The following is a 17585-nucleotide window of genomic DNA, read 5'->3' as shown; positions in this document are numbered from 1 at the left end:
AGTTTCACGCGTTAGAGGAATTCGTGGCAAGCCGCACCAAACCAGTCATAAGACTGATGACTAATATACACTACTGGCCTTTAAATTGCTGCACCACGAAGATGACGTGCTACAGACGCGAAATTTAACCGACAGGAAGAAGATGCTGTGATATGCAAATGATTAGCTTTTCAGAGCAATCACACATGGTTGGCGCCGGTGGCGACACCTACAACGTGCTGACATGAGGAAAGTTTCCAACTGATTTCTTATACACAAACAGCAGTTGACCGGCGTTGCCTGGTGAAACGTTGTTGTGATGCCTCGTGTAAGGAGGAGAAATGCGTACCATCACGTTTCCGACTTTGAGAAACGTCGGATTGTAGCCTATCGCGATTGCGGTTTATCGTATCGCGACATTGCTGACTATTGTCAGAATATGGAATCGGTGGGTTCAGGAGGCCTCGTATCACTAGCAGTGGAGATGACAGGCTTCTTAACCGCATGGCTGTAACGGATCGTGCAGGCACGTCTCCAACCCTGAGTCAACAGATGGGGACGTTTGCAAGACAACAACTATCTGCACAAACAGTTCGACGGCGTTTGCAGCAGCATGGACTATCACCTCGGAGACCATGGCTTGCGGTTACCTCTGGCGCTGCATCACAGACAGGAGCGCCAGCAATGGTGTACTCAACTACGAACCTGGGTGCACGAATGGCAAAACGTCATTTTTTCGGATGAATACAAGTTCTGTTTACAGCATCATGATGGTCGCGTCCGTGTTTGGCGACATCGCGGTGAACGCACATTGGAAGCGTGTATTCGTCATCGCCATACTGGCGTATCACCCGGCGAGATTGTATGGGGTGCTATTGGTTACACGTCTCGGTCACCTCTTGTTCGCATTGACGGCGCTTTGAACAGTGGACGTTACATTTCAGATTTGTTACGACCCGTGGATCTACATTTCATTCGATCGCTGTGAAATCCTACATTTCAGCAGTTGCGCAATACTCTTATTGCTTTGCAAATACGGCTGCATTCTTCCTTCGTTATTTTATGTCACAATTACAAATGCCTAATTTTATGTACTTGATCACTAGTGGACAGACTCGTAGGAGACTGGACGTTGGTTTTTGAAGTGTCCTGAGAATGTTGTCGCAAATATGCCGCGTTTTTCTTCGAGGGCCTGCCAGTTAATTTACCTACATTTTGTTACACTGTCTCTGCCTCTGACAAGCTTATGACCACTCTTACCGACGTTTTCTGAACCTCTACAGATATCGGCCTTCCCAGGGTTTTCTATGACATCACTTTTGTACACAAACCGCAGTTAATCTGTAATCTGGCATTTACTTTACCACGGTCGTTCCACTTCATACCACTCCACTTATTCACTGTCAAGTACTTGTGTAACCTGAGCGACTCTAGTTGTACTTTTGTGTTTAGTGAGGTATACAACTTTTCACTAATATAAACTAAGAGCGAGTAGCCAATACTTTTACTCGAATGGTATTTCATGGATCACTAAGGGAATATGAAGATACCCGCATCATCTGTGTAATCATTCTGCCAAGTAGCCGGACGAGGTGGCCGAGCGGTTCTACGCGCTAGAGTCTGAAACAGCGCGACCGCTACCGTCACAGGTTCGAATCCTGTCTCGAGCATGCATGTGTGTGATGTCCTTAGGTTACTTAGGTTTAAGTAGTTCTATGTTCTAGGGGACTGATGACCTCAGATGTCAAGTCTCATAGGGCTCAGAGCAATTTGATCCATTTTCTGCCATGTAACTGGAATACACACCACACGTACAATGTATAAACTTAGGTTAAACTCGATTCATATGCTAACACACGCAATAAACGAACGAACAAATTGAGAAATAAAGCTGTTGTAAGAGGAGTTAACGGTATTTGAAAAATTCCGATAATAGGCATATATGAATTTACATATTTTTCTGATTAAACACGACACATCCCGGATTGGTTACATACGCAACAACAACTGAAAACATTAACGTGAAACTAAAATGAAGCCTGCAGTTACTATTAATTTTATCTATAATGAAGTAGGATTTATCAGCCAACACGAAGCCTGCAGTTATTATTAAGTTTATCTATAGTGAGAGAGTATGATCCATCAACCAACACGAAACATGCAGTCTCCACTAATTTAATCTCTAATGAGGAATTATGAATCACTAGTATTCCTTCATGCATAGTTTTTAACATAATTTTACTTTATTTCTCTTTATTAGGGCATTTGGGCTGTTGTCACCCTTTAAGCCTAATATGGTTCTTTATTCTGTTTAATTCCTTATTATGAATATAGGAAATCTAACTCTGCGCCATTCTCGAGGTTCGACTGTTCCAGAATATTATAGGTATCTGGTTATATTTCTTAAGTGTTCGAGTATTTTCCTGGATTTGCTGTGTGACTGCTAGCATATTGAGTTCATCATGTAAGTCGTTTACAGCCCAACGTGGGACATTAATCGTTATTACGGAACATAACTCAAGCAAGTGTCAACGGGAGTATAAATGGAATACCAACTACAATTCTGCTCGATACAGGTGCAAATGTATTCGTAATGAATATGCAATTTTTCAAGAAGGTTTCGCAACTAGGAAAATTACCGATCTTACCCGTCGCAAATTGCAAGGTTATTGGAGCATTGGGAAATAAGACACGAACCATAAAATTCCAGACACTGGCGGAAGTTACCTTAGGATATGATCGCTTGACATGCACGTTCCTATTGGTGGATAACTTATCCGTACCATTTATACTTGGACTTGAATTCCTTCGGGAAAAGGAAGGTATAATTAATCTTGCCCGGGGGACATGTGATCTTAATCACCAACAGCGACCGATAACTTTGATGTTGAATCGGGAGATCGGTGCAAAACCTTCCATTAATGCAAAAGGTACACCTTTTTGCCAGTAAAAGAAAGATGTTAATGTTGAACCAACAGCACCCGCAGATACGTAGTCAAAACCAAAATAACGATGTACCCAGCGATCCGAATGACATCGTGGCAACAATACAAGAAAAAATAAAGGAGACAACTTGCCTTAATACTTCTGAGGCTAAGCAATTGACCGAATTATTGTCTGAATATCATGAAGTATTCGTTGAACAACCTGATATCATAAAAGATTGTCACCATAAAATGAATGTATTCCCGCACAAGACCTATTGTAGATCAGATTACTCGGTTCCCTGGACGAATAGGAAGGGCCTATATTGCCATAAAGACATGAAACAATATTTGCAATAAAATGTTTGTGTTTAGAAAGGACTAATAAGAGGTGCTAATGTACCGAACATTAATAAATGTGATGTTTAGTTTTAGTAATGCAATGATATTATGTGTTTGTTAGTTTGTAGATTTGCACCTCAAGTGTCACAATATAATGTTCTTGAATTATTTGTGCAAGGAGTAAATTTCCATGACAAACACATTTTCATAAAAGAAATCAGTATCTTCATAAAAGTTCACTTAAATATTATTGTATTAGATGTGATAAATTTTATTATTTTTTTTTTTTGTAGCGTACATATCAATTAAGTGCATAAAATGTTTTAAATGACATTGAGTCATATAGTCCCATACATGAAACGAGTGTTGGTCATGTGTGAGCTGTGTAATCCTGTCAGCCACCTCTCGAATAGTATCTGACTGTGTACTAATTAATGTACACATTTCAAATATGAAATCATATAAAATGACTTATCAGGGACATTCCGGTTAAAAGAAGTGAAACATGGATCTCTGTCCCAAGAAATGAAAAAATATGTGTATTTGCTATGAACATGGAAATGTACTTTTATCTCGTTTGTTCGAGAATGATCACAACAATGTAGCAAATTCCTGAAGTTTTATACTGTATGATGTTTACGTAACTGGATAAAATTTTAATCTTGTTATTAAGTAATTGTAATGCGAAAATATGTGCAAATGTACCAGACCTCTTTTCATGAAAGATATCGTTCGCATCTAGACTGTGTGTAAGTACTATGGACATATACTCACAGCAATTAGAAACTTGATCTGTGTCTTACAAGAACTGCACAAAATTCTAGTGGACACTGATTTATTTAGCGAAAAATGTGAACAGTGATAAACTGTGATCAAGAAACCTTAAGAACGATCATGTAGTGTCGAAGGTAACAGCAACGCTATGGACGTTAAGTTCTGTTGCCAATATCAGCAATTAAAAGGAACTCGTGACCACTAATAATTCGATTCGGTGCGTCTTTGCGGTTAAAATATTATGTGACTGACTGTAGACCAGCCGCGTCCCACAAAAATAATGCAACGTTGCGAGAGAGAGTGTGTAATCACATTCTCCGAGTATACACAAAGCACGCTACGGACACGTGTGTGATTAACAGTGCCGTGACTGAAATGTCCATATTGTGATGAATTTCTAAACGAACCACTACATTGTATTGAACAATGTCAAGATATTGGACAAAATAAATTCCTTCTGTGTGAATGCGAGTGATATGGACACTAACAAATTTTCTCCACAGGACGGTAAGAGTGTTTATCTTGTCACTGACACATGTATTTTTACATTTCATGTACCCGCCTTGAACTGAATGACGAGGCACAAGAGAATCCAGAGCTGCTGCAGGGGTAGTTCCGGCCGGCAGCAGATCGCAATCACGACGCAGCCGACGGCAGTTGACGCGGCCAGGGGCGGACCGGTGGCAGTCACTACCTGACTGCGTTCCGATGCAGGAAATTTTTGTCATACACAAGAAATATATTAAAACTGTTAAAAAAAACATCATAAAACCTCAATGTATTTCGCACATACGACAGAAACACAAATTCGTGTTCCAGTTTGTACAATCTCAACTATGTTAAACCTGACTGTAAATAGTAGGTGACTGTATTGTCCTGAAGCCCCTTGGACGGTTTTGATCACGGTTTTCCGATTCCAGCTAACCCGAAATGGGGGGGGGGGGGGAAGAGATAAGATAATCCGGGAAGTATCGGAAGCAATTTCAGAGGCAATACAGTCACGGAGTTGGTTTTTTTTATTGCTCAATTCAAATAATATTTTCTGTGACATGTTACATTGAAGTCAAATATTCGGACATTAAAAACAATGAAACTTAGTGGATTATGTGGGCTGATAAAATAAAGGGGTGATGAGAAATAAACGTGGTGAATAAACTGTTTTTATTTATCAGCCCAATGGGCAATAAACATCCAATATATATATATATATATATATATATATATATATATATATATATATATATATATATATCTGACATGGTATGCCCAAGTAATTCCAATTTGTTAGTAATGTGTCGCGTAAGGGTTATTGACTTCGTTTTTCCGATTTTAATTAATCATTGTTTTCAAATGTCTACTCCCGCGTGCTGTTTATCTATGTCAATTCTTTGCTGGTTAGAGCAAATTGAATTAATGCCATGTGCGTTATCCAAACAGCGCTCTTAACATAAATATCAAATGCGTCTGTAGGGAGACATATCTCTTGTGAATCTTATGTTCTTGTAACTCACGATGAATGTAGCAGTTTCACTTTCTATATATAATAATAGAACAACGTTTTGCCTGCGAGAAAGCTTTACATTCTCGCTTTATTAGTTCAAAAGATCTGCCTGCCAGAAAACATTATATTCTTGCTTTCTAGACTAAATTTCGACCTAATTAGAGTTACAGTGTCATTCACTGTCATAAACTACTTTATAATTTGGCCTGTTTCATTAAAACGTTTCCTACAGCACAAATTTGATTCCAAATCTTCTGAGCCTTTAAATAGTAATGCTTTTGTCAGTAAAGAAATTGGTCGTTCTTCACACTTAGTAGATTTGTTGTAATTTTGCTTGCGTGACCAGTGAAGCGTCTTCTCAACTTTCTGACATTACCAGTTGTTGCCGATGGGACGCTGTGAGATTCCTGCTCTCCACTCATTGTAATGAATCGTTTTAAGCTGATGTAAACGACGTCGCTCGGCACCATTTTGCCCACATTTCATTTAATAAAATTGCTACATGCGAAATGCTCCGGGACCCTGTCAAAAGCAAGTTATAAGTATGCCAAATGATACCGCTGGTTGGTATATGAGGTGACAGTGCACGAAAATCGCAATATTGTCGCAACAATGAGTATACGCCTGCTTGAAGTTCTTTGTTTGAAAGCGTGGGGTTTATTTGAAACTCTCTTCATTGAAAGCACATGCTACGCTCTTATAATCGCTAATATCCTTGCTTAGGTCCCGACACCCTAACGTACACTATGGCCGTCTTGTCCATTCAGAGTTTCGTATCAGAGTACCGTCTGAGACCTGAGTTTGTCTCGGCATATGTGATTCCGTCGATTACCGCCGATATTTAGACAGGAGCTCATCCTGCCATTTTGATGGCAAAACTGGAACAGAGTACAGTCCAGCGTTCACGCAATATTTTTATCCTTTGTTATTTATTCATTTCATTCGCAGTCTACAATGCGCCGGTATGTAGCGTGGACCTGAAGGAGTCTTGCGTGTTGGCGGTTTTACTGGACAAACATCAGTCCATCATTTGCTAATAAAAAGAGAATCTGAGCATCACACTTAAGAGCGGCTTAACCATAGCCAATAGCACACAGTTTTGTTTCCAGACATACTTCATCGCATTTGGCAATAAGAAAACCTTTCTACAACTGGTTGTAATCTTTCGCACACATTATAAAAAAAACAACAATCACCACATATACGCTATGAAGGCATAGTCATTTATCAAAAGAGAAAAAAATACCGAATACTGGTAACAAATTTTAAAATAAAGAATGTTATGCAAATACTTAACGATACAATAACAGCAGTTTCGCAAATCATGGTACTTCCTGCTTAGAAATCACGAAAGACATAAAAAGTTGTTAGGAATTTATTTACAAATAAATATTCGTCACAAAACTTAAATCAACTCGGCACACACCGAGCTCTTCACACAACACTAGCGCAGCTGCTGCACTAAATTATACACAACTAAATGGAGGCAACCGTAGTTCAATAGCTTTCACATACCAAACCACTTCTTACACAACCTGGCGCTACTAGCGCAGTAAATATTTCAAAGCAATAAAGTGGTGGCAAGTGTCATTAATTAACGTCTCAATAAAAAATCACATTCTTTTGCGTCCCGTAAAAGAGACAAATGATTATAGGCAATGTAAGCAAAAGACAGGGGAAGAATGAGAAGGATTCTTGGCGTTCAAAACAAGACCCTCACGTACACTAGAGACCAATGCACTGACGTCCACAGTTTAACAAGGTCACACGCTGATGCGAGGAGGCAAAATTAGCTCAACCTGATGAATGACACAAACATAGCACAAGGGACACAATTATAAGGACAACGCCGTAATAAACTATAATGATAGCCCAAATAAAACACACCACACGTACAATGTATAAACGTAGGTTAAACTCGATTCATTTCCTAACATGAGCAATAAACGAACAAACAAACTGAGAATTAAAGCTGTTTTAAGGGGAGTTAACGATATTTGAAAAATTTCGATAATAGGCATATATGAATTTACTTATTATTCTGATTCAATATGACACATCCCGGACTGGTTACACACTCAACAAAAACTGAAAACATAAACGTGAAACCAAAATGAAGCCTACAGTTACTATTAGTTTTATCTATAATGAAGTAGGATTTATCAGCCAAAACGAAGCCTGCAGTTATTATTAATTTTACCTATAATGAGAGAGTATGATACATCAACCAACTTGAATCATGTAGTTCCCACTAATTTGATCTCTAATGAGAAATTATACATCACTAGTATTCCTTCATGTATAGTTTTTAACTAATTTTATTTTATTTCGCTTTATTAGGGCATTTAAGCTGTTGTCGCCCTTTAAGCCCAATATGGCGATTGCTACTGTTCCTTATTCTGTTTATTTCCTTATTATGAATATGGTAACCCTCACTCTGTGCCATTCTCGAGGTTCGTGTGTTCCAGAATATTATAGGTATCTGGTTATACACTCCTGGAAATTGAAATAAGAACACCGTGAATTCATTGTCCCAGGAAGGGGAAACTTTATTGACACATTCCTGGGGTCAGATACATCACATGATCACACTGACAGAACCACAGGCACATAGACACAAGCAACAGAGCATGCACAATGTCGGCACTAGTACAGTGTATATCCACCTTTCGCAGCAATGCAGGCTGCTATTCTCCCATGGAGACGATCGTAGAGATGCTGGATGTAGTCCTGTGGAACGGCTTGCCATGCCATTTCCACCTGGCGCCTCAGTTGGAACAGCGTTCGTGCTGGACGTGCAGACCGCGTGAGACGACGCTTCATCCAGTCCCAATCATGCTCAATGGGGGACAGATCCGGAGATCTTGCTGGCCAGGGTAGTTGACTTACACCTTCTAGAGCACGTTGGGTGGCACGGGATACATGCGGACGTGCATTGTCCAGTTGGAACAGCAAGTTCCCTTGCCGGTCTAGGAATGGTAGAACGATGGGTTCGATGACGGTTTGGATGTACCGTGCACTATTCAGTGTCCCCTCGACGATCACCAGAGGTGTACGGCCAGTGTAGGAGATCGCTCCCCACACCATTATGCTGGGTGTTGGTCCTGTGTGCCTCGGTCGTATGCAGTCCTGATTGTAGCGGTCACCTGCACGGCGCCAAACACGCATACGACCATCATTGGCACCAAGGCAGAAGCGACTCTCATCGCTGAAGACGACACATCTCCATTCGTCCCTCCATTCACGCCTGTCGCGACACCACTGGAGGCGGGCTGCACGATGTTGGGGCGTGAGCGGAAGACGGCCTAACGGTGTGCGGGACCGTAGCCCAGCTTCATGGAGACGGTTGCGAATGGTCCTCGCCGATACCCCAGGAGCAACAGTGTCCCTAATTTGCTGGGAAGTGGCGGTGCGGTCCCCTACGGCACTGCGTAGGATCCTACGGTCTTGGCGTGCATCCGTGCGTCGCTGCGGTCCGGTCCCAGGTCGACGGGCACGTGCACCTTCCGCCGACCACTGGCGACAACATCGATGTACTGTGGAGACCTCACGCCCCATGTGTTGAGCAATTCGGCGGTACGTCCACCCGGCCTCCCGCATGCCCACTATACGCCCTCGCTCAAAGTCCGTCAACTGCACATCCGGTTCACGTCCACGCTGTCGCGGCATGCTACCAGTGTTAAAGACTGCGATGGAGCTCCGTATGCCACGGCAAACTGGCTGACACTGACGGCGGCGGTGCACAAATGCTGCGCAGCTAGCGCCATTCGACGGCCAACACCGTGGTTCCTGGTGTGTCTGCTGTGCCGTGCGTGTGATCATTGCTTGTACAGCCATCTCGCAGTGTCCGGAGCAAGTATGGTGGGTCTGACACACCGGTGTCAATGTGTTCTTTTTTCCATTTCCAGGAGTGTATTTCTTAATCGTTCCATTTTTCAAGTTTTTCCCTTGATTTGCTGTGTGACTGCTAGCATATTAAGTTCATCATGTAAGTCGTTTACAGCCCAACGTGGGACATTGATCGTTATTATGGAACATCGGTTTTGGAGTCTTTGTAGAAATTTTTGGTTTGTATTGCAAGTTGTCACTCAAGTTGAACAAGTGTATAATACAGCTGGTAATATTTTTGTTTCATAGAGTACTAATTTTGTTCAGATTTTCCTGACAGTGCTGGCCAAGAATGGGAATAGTGTATGTATAACTTTTATCATTTTGTATTTTTCATATACGACATGTGTTTTAAAGATCAGTTTATTGTCCAACAGGACTCCAAGGGTCCTGACATGGTTTGTCCAATTAATTCCAATTTGTTAGTAATGCATTGCGTAAGGGTTTTGACTTCGTTTTTCCGCTTTTAATTAATCACTGTTTTCAAATGTTTACTCCCTTGTGCTGTTTAGCTGTGTCCATTCTTTGTTGCTTAGAGCAAATTGAATTAATGCCACGTGCAGCATCCAAACTGTGATCTTAACACAAATCACGTAATACGTCAATAGAAGGACTACTCCTCTGTGCTGTTTAGCTGTGTCAATTCTTTGCTAATTAAAGCAAATTGAATTAATACCACGTGCGGTATCCAAACAGCGCTCTTAACATAAACCACGAAATAGGTGTGCATGGTGATATATCTCTTGCGAATCTTACGTTCTTGTAACTCACGGTGAATGTAGCAGTTTCGCCTTCTATATATAATAATAGAACAACGTTTTGCCTGCGAGGAAGCTTTACATTCTCGCTTTATCAGTTCAAAAGTTCTGCCTCCCAGAAAACTTTATATTCTTGCTTTCTAGACTAAATTTCGACCTAATTAGAGTTACAGTGTCATTCACTGTCATAAACTACTTTATAACTTGGCCTGTTTCATTAAAACGTTTCCTACAGCACAAAGTGTTTTCCAAATCTTCTGAGCCCTTAAATAGTAATGCTTTTGTTAGTATAGAAATGGGTCGTTCTTCACACTAAATAGATTTGTTGTAATTTTGCTTGTGTGGCCAGTGAAGCGTCTTCTCAACTTTCTGACATTACCAGTTGTTGCCGATGGGACGCTGTGAGATTCCTGCTCTCCACTCATTGTAATCAATCGTTTTAAATTGATGTAAACGACGTCGCTCGGCACCATTTTGCCCACATTTCATTTAATAAAATTGCTACATGCGAAATGCTCCGGGACCATTTCAAAAGCAAGTTATAAGTATGCCAAATGATTCCGATGGTTGGTATATGAGGTGGCAGTCCATGAAAATCGCAATATTGTCGCAACAAAGAGTATACGCCTGCTTGAAGTTCTTTGTTTGAAAGCGTGAGGTTTATTTGAAACTCTCTTCATTGAAAGTACATGCTACGCTCTTACAATCGCTAATGTCCTTGCTTAGGTCCCGACACCCTAACGTACACTATGGCCGTCTTGTCCATTCAGAGTTTCGTATCAGAGTACCGTCTGAGACCTGAGTTTGTCTCGGCATATTGTCTTCAAATAACTTACAGGAATGTAGCCGTGTGATTCCGTCGATTACCGCCGATATTTAGACAGGAGCTCATCCTGCCATTTTGATGGCAAAACTGGAACAGAGTACAGTCTAGCGTTCACGCAATGTTTTTATCCTTTGTTACTTATACATTTCATTCGCAGTCTACAATGTGCCGGTATGTAGCGTGGACCTGAAGGAGTCTTGCGTGTTGGCGGTTTTACTGGACAAACATCAGTCCATCATTTGCTAATAAAAAGAGAATCTGAACATCACACTTAAGAGCGTCTTCACCACAGCCAATAGCACACAGTTTTCTTTCCAGACATACTTCATCGCATTTGGCAATAAGAAAACCTTTCTACAACTGGTTGTAATCTTTCACAGACATTATAAAAAACAACAATCGCCACATGTACGCTATTAAGGATAATAGTCATTTACCAAAAGAGAAAAAAATACCGAATACTGGTAACAAATTTTAAAATAAAGAATGTTACGCAAATACTTAACGGTACAATAACAGCAGTTTCGCAAATCGTGGTACTTCCTGCTTAGAAATCACGAAAGACATAAAAAGTTGTTAGGAATTTATTTAAAAATAAATATTCGTCACAAAACTTAAATCAACTCGGCACACACCGAGCACTTCACACAACACTAGCGCAGCTGCTGCACTAAATTATACACAACTAAATGGAGGCAACCGTAGTTCAATAGCTTTCACGTACCAAACCACTTCTTACACAACCTGGCGCTACTAGCGCAGTAAATATTTCAAAGCAATAAAGTGGTGGCAAGTGTCATTAATTAACGTCTCAATAAAAAATCACATTCTTTTGCGTCCCGTAAAAGAGACAAATGATTATAGGCAATGTAAGCAAAAGACAGGGGAAGAATGAGAAGGATTCTTGGCGTTCAAAACAAGACCCTCACGTACACTAGAGACCAATGCACTGACGTCCACAGTTTAACAAGGTCACACGCTGATGCGAGGAGGCAAAATTAGCTCAACCTGATGAATGACACAAACATAGCACAAGGGACACAATTATAAGGACAACGCCGTAATAAACTATAATGATAGCCCAAATAAAACACACCACACGTACAATGTATAAACGTAGGTTAAACTCGATTCATTTCCTAACATGAGCAATAAACGAACAAACAAACTGAGAATTAAAGCTGTTTTAAGGGGAGTTAACGATATTTGAAAAATTTCGATAATAGGCATATATGAATTTACTTATTATTCTGATTCAATATGACACATCCCGGACTGGTTACACACTCAACAACGACTGAAAACATAAACGTGAAACCAAAATGAAGCCTACAGTTACTATTAGTTTTATCTATAATGAAGTAGGATTTATCAGCCAAAACGAAGCCTGCAGTTATTATTAATTTTACCTATAATGAGAGAGTATGATACATCAACCAACTTGAATCATGTAGTTCCCACTAATTTGATCTCTAATGAGAAATTATACATCACTAGTATTCCTTCATGTATAGTTTTTAACTAATTTTATTTTATTTCGCTTTATTAGGGCGTTTATGCTGTTGTCGCCCTTTAAGCCCAATATGGCGATTGCTACTGTTCCTTATTTTGTTTATTTCCTTATTATGAATATGGTAACCCTCACTCTGTGCCATTCTCGATGTTTCACTGTTCCAGAATATTATAGGTATCTGGTTATATTTCTTAACCATTCCAGTTTTCGAGTTTTTCCCTTGATTTGCTGTGTGACTGCTAGCATATTAAGTTCATCATGTAAGTCATTTACAGCCCAACGTGGGACATTGATCGTTATTATGGAACATTGGTTTTGGAGTCTTTGTAGAAATTTTTGGTTTGTATTGCAAGTTGTCACTCACGTTGAACAAGTGTATAATACAGCTGGTAATATTGTTGTTTCATAGAGTACTAATTTTGTTCAGATTTTCCTGACAGTGCTGGCCAAGAATGGGAATAGTGTATGTATAACTTTTATCATTTTGTATTTTTCATATACGACATGTGTTTTAAAGATCAGTTTATTGTCCAACAGGACTCCAAGGGTCCTGACATGGTTTGTCCAATTAATTCCAATTTGTTAGTAATGTATTGAGTAAGGGTTTTGACTTCTTTTTTCCGCTTTTAATTAATCACTGTCTTCGAATGTTTACTCCCTTGTGCTGTTTAGCTGAGTCCATTCTTTGCTGCTTAGAGCAAATTGAATTAATGCCACGTGCAGCATCCAAACTGTGATCTTACCACACATCACGAAATACGTCAGTAGAAGGACTACTCCTCTGTGCTGTTTAGCTGTGTCAATTCTTTGCTGATTAAAGCAAATTGAATTAATACCACGTGCGGTATCCAAACAGCGCTCTTAACATAAACCACGAAATGGGTGTGCATGGTGACATATCTCTTGTGAATCTTACGTTCTTGTAACTCACGGTGAATGTAGCAGTTTCACTTTCTATATATAATAATAGAACAACGTTTTGCCTGCGAGAAAGCTTTACATTCTCGCTTTATCAGTTCAAAAGTTCTGCCTCCCAGAAAACTTTATATTCTTGCTTTCTAGACTAAATTTCGACCTAATTAGAGTTACAGTGTCATTCACTGTCATAAACTACTTTATAATTTGGCCTGTTTCTTTAAAACGTTTCCTACAGCACAAAGATGTTTCCAAATCTTCTGAGCCCTTAAATAGTAATGCTTTTGTCATTACAGCAATGGGTCGTTCATCACACTTAGTAGATTTGTTGTAATTTTGCTACTGTGGCCAGTGAAGCGTCTTCTCAACTTTCTGACAATACCAGTTGTTGCCGATGGGACGCTGTGAGATTCCTGCTCTCCACTCATTGTAATCAATCGTTTTAAGTTGATGTAAACGATGTCGCTCGGCACCATTTTGCCCACGTTTCATTTAATAAAATTGCTACATGCGAAATGCTCCGGGACCATTTCAAAAGCAAGTTATAAGTATGCCAAATGATTCCGATGGTTGGTATATGAGGAAGCAGTCCACGAAAATCGCAATATTGTCGCAACAAAGAGTATACGCCTGCTTGAAGTTCTTTGTTTGAAAGCGTGAGGTTTATTTGAATCTCTCTTCATTGAAAGTACATGCTACGCTCTTACAATCGCTAATATCCTTGCTTAGGTCCCGACACCCTAACGTACACTATGGCCGTCTTGTCCATTCAGAGTTTCGTATCAGAGTACCGTCTGAGACCTGAGTTTGTCTCGGCATATTGTCTTCAAATAACTTACAGGAATGTAGCCGTGTGATTCCGTCGATTACCGCCGATATTTAGACAGGAGCTCATCCTGCCATTTTGATGGCAAAACTGGAACAGAGTGCAGTCTAGCGTTCACGCAATGTTTTTATCCTTTGTTACTTATTCATTTCATTCGCAGTCTACAATGCGCCGGTATGTAGCGTGGACCTGAAGGAGTGGTGCGTGTTGCCGGTTTTACTGGACAAACATCAGTCCATCATTTGCTAATAAAAAGAGAATCTGAACATCACACTTAAGAGCGTCTTCACCACAGCCAATAGCACACAGTTTTCTTTCCAGACATACTTCATCGCATTTGGCAATAAGAAAACCTTTCTACAACTGGTTGTAATCTTTCACACACATTATATAAAACAACAATCGCCACATATACGCTATTAAGGCATAGTTATTTACCAGAAGACCAAAAAATACCGAATACTGGTAACCAATTTTAAAATAAAGAATGTTATGCAAATACTTAACGGTACAGTAACAGCAGTTTCGCAAATCGTGGTACTTCCTCCTTAAGAATCACGAAAGACATAACAAGTAGTTAGCAATTTATTTACAAGTAAATATTCGTCACGAAATTTAAATCAACTCGGCACACATCGAACTCTTCACACAACACTAGCGCAGCTGCCGCACTATATTATACACAACTAAATGGAGGCAACCGTAGTTCAATAGCTTTCACATACCGAACCACCTCTTACACAATCCCGGCGCTACTAGCGCAGTAAATATTTCAAAGCAATAAAGTGGTGGCAAGTGTCATTAATTAACGTCTTAATAAAAAATCACATTCCTTTGCGTCCCGTAAAAGAGACAAATGATTATAGGCAATGTAAGCAAAAGACAGGGAAGAATGAGAAAGATTCTTGGCCTTCAAAACAAGCCCCTCAAGTACACTAGAGACCAATACACTAACGTCCACAGTTTAACAAGGTCTCACGCTGATAAGAGGAGGCAAAATTAGCTCAACCTGATGATCGACACAAACAGACGAGACACGACTATAAGGACAACGCTGTAATAAACTATAATAGCCCAACTAAAATCGCTAGTGCACTGAATGTCTCCGAAACAAGGTCACTCAAGCACAGGAACTGCAGCACCTTTCGAACCAGTCACACTGCTGTACCATACTCCAGCAGTAAAATGGAAAAAAAGGAACTTATGGTATTCCCAGCCAGGAGGGCGCCGAGTGCAAGACTTATTACAGGCGACGCCACGTTTTTTTTTCTATTCCAAAAAAACAGTAACAAAAATGGCTAGTTTTCAATGAAATGACAGACATAAGGTGACAGATGATTGCAGTCATAAATTACAGCATTCAAAGTGTGAGGAATGATATGCAGTCCTTAGCAGTAGCACAATTTAGCACCTCCACTGTCACCTTCAACTGGTGGCAGCTCAGCAGCTTATTTTCTTCTTCTGCAGCCTGAGGTTCCTGATCATCATTTCCCAGACCCAAATTAATCAGTCAGTAAATCCTTGATGTGGTCATTTGGCGACTCACGTGCCCGCTGCATGGGAGGCAAGCACGTAACCATTCAGCTAAGCAGCCGGACAATAAAGAGTACACCAAAGGAAATAGCTTATTCCAAAACAGAACGCGCAGTGAAGGAGTGCGCACATATAATAACATCAACTCCAGCGATCACTGACGTGACGGTTATTTCTCGACTTGCAAACCCATCTGACAAACTCCCCATCGCACCCCCTCAGATTTAGTGGTACGATGGCCTAGTGGATAGACCGTCAAAAACTGAACACACATCAAGCATGACAGCAGGATGAAGATGTACTGAATTTTGGAAAAAGAAGGAAAATGAACAGTGAATGATACAAGCTCAATATGTGCTACGTGGAGCGAATTTGTAATATCCATGACTCCACGGTTTTGGTTGGTGGAGAGAGGAATTCATATTCCCTTTTTTTCTCAAAATTATGAGCTGCCCGTCGGGTCACTGACGTATCTATTCGCTGTATTGACATTTATGCCTGTGTTGTAACGTCCATTGGCAGCAACAAGGTGTAAGGGAAGGACCTCCAGATGTATGGTTGGTTGGTTTGTGGGACTGAAGGGACCAGACTACTACGGCCATCGGTCCCTTTTTCCACGAACTTGTATCACCCACAAAGAATAAAAACAACAATGGAGATGACAAGAGACGACACAGGACAATAAAGACTCAGACAGACACCAGACAAAAGGAATTAAAATCATACGGAGTGTGACAGTTTTTGGTCGACCATAGAAGCAAAAAAGGAAAAGTCAACCACCAAGAAACGCACTAAAAACCCCAGTGTAAAATTTTTGTGTACATAGTTCCGCGTAGTCAGCGCGTACACAATTTTCCTACTAGAGAGCGCCCCGCTAAGCACAACAGCGCAGACGCAGCGCTGGTCCGTCTCCGCACTACGAGATGGCGCTGTCTTAGAGACGGACCAAATTCTACTTCCGCCGATCTGCGTATTAATATGTAACACAGCCATTGAGATTGCTGCTTATGTAGAACCATTTCTCCTCGCGGATCACACTCGCGCAGTGATACCTGAACGAGCGAGGTGTTACAATGAGTGTACAGACCTCCGATTACTCAGTCTGCATTAGTCAGAATTACTCTGTAGTCAAGTTTCAGTCTCCGTCTGGTAAGATTATCATATTCCTGTACATAACCATGAAGAGAAATGTGTAGACACATATCAGAGATATGTGAGAATAAGATTAACGTAAGAAGACCAAAGGAACTTCAGATTGTCAATTGTAAATAGCATCCAGAACCAAGTTAAGTTATTTTATGCTTGTTATTATTTTAATAAATGTGTGTGAAAATTAATCAAGTTCTGTTTAAAGTTGGTCACCGTCAATCTGCTACTCTAAGCGTACAAAGTGGCATTTCTATTGTCTGATCTAACGACAGAAGATAAACACGCCACGATAAGACCAAGAGACATATTGCTGACACACGCCTACTTCGTTAGAGCGACAAGTCAACTAATCTGATGATGTGTGTACCGAAGGACTTACAGTACGCACACCACAAAAATCCTAGGCCAAAGCCCAGACTCAACACAAAAAAGGACAAACACTTAGATCGAGCGATAAAAACCCCTGCACGAATAAAACTCAAAACTAAAAATGCCATCGCAACAATATCTGATAAAAGTGCAGGAAGCATATCAGGCAGCGCAAACGTCTGCCTGAGCGGAGTTAAAAGCGCGCAGTCCAACAAGATGTGGACCACGTCAAAGCTGACCCGCAGCGACAAAAGATGGGTCCTCGCGGAGCAATAAATAGCTGTGCGT

This window comes from Schistocerca gregaria, chromosome 6, assembly GCF_023897955.1.
Source record: "Schistocerca gregaria isolate iqSchGreg1 chromosome 6, iqSchGreg1.2, whole genome shotgun sequence".
Classification (NCBI taxonomy): Eukaryota; Metazoa; Arthropoda; class Insecta; order Orthoptera; family Acrididae; genus Schistocerca; species Schistocerca gregaria.
Note: the sequence above shows the minus strand (reverse complement) of the source record.